Raw genomic sequence first — 723 nt, forward strand, 5'->3', positions numbered from 1 at the left:
TCCTGGCTCTGGGTGGATCATCACTCCACGTCCTGGCTCTGGGTGGATCATCACTCCACGTCCTGGCTTTGGGGGGATCATCACTCCACGTCCTGGCTCTGGGTGGATCATCACTCCACGTCCTGGCTCTGGGTGGATCATCACTCCACGTCCTGGCTCTGGGTGGATCATCACTCCACGTCCTGACTCTGGGGGGAGTTTTAGCTGAGCACTGGCTCTTATCACTCCACGTCCTGGCTCTGGGTGGATCATCACTCCACGTCCTGGCTCTGGGTGGATCATCACTCCATGTCCTGGCTCTGGGTGGATCATCACTCCATGTCCTGGCTCTGGGTGGATCATCACTCCATGTCCTGACTCTGGGAGGAGTTTTGGCAGCTGCTGTAAGCTGCTGTGACTCTCCACTGTCCCCAAAACTGTGAGCCAGCATAAGGTCTTGTCAGGTAGTTTGAAACAGTGACAGCCCCACCCTCCCATGTGAGACCCCATGAGGTTAAAGACTCACAAATGCTCTTGAGCAGGACTCAGTTTCCTTTAAAGAGTACGTCCACACTGACCAACATGTGTGAGCTGCTTTGAACAAAGAATCTGAGGCTTCCAGTGTCCTCATGAGTAGAGACCAGTTTTCAGAACGCATGCATCACACTGAAGGACCGATGACCCTTCTCACAAACAGACACCCTTGCCAAGCCCCCCCCATGAGGTCAGTCTACACCGTGGAGG

Source organism: Mastomys coucha, unplaced genomic scaffold (genome assembly GCF_008632895.1).
Source record: "Mastomys coucha isolate ucsf_1 unplaced genomic scaffold, UCSF_Mcou_1 pScaffold22, whole genome shotgun sequence".
In the NCBI taxonomy this organism is placed as follows: domain Eukaryota; kingdom Metazoa; phylum Chordata; class Mammalia; order Rodentia; family Muridae; genus Mastomys; species Mastomys coucha.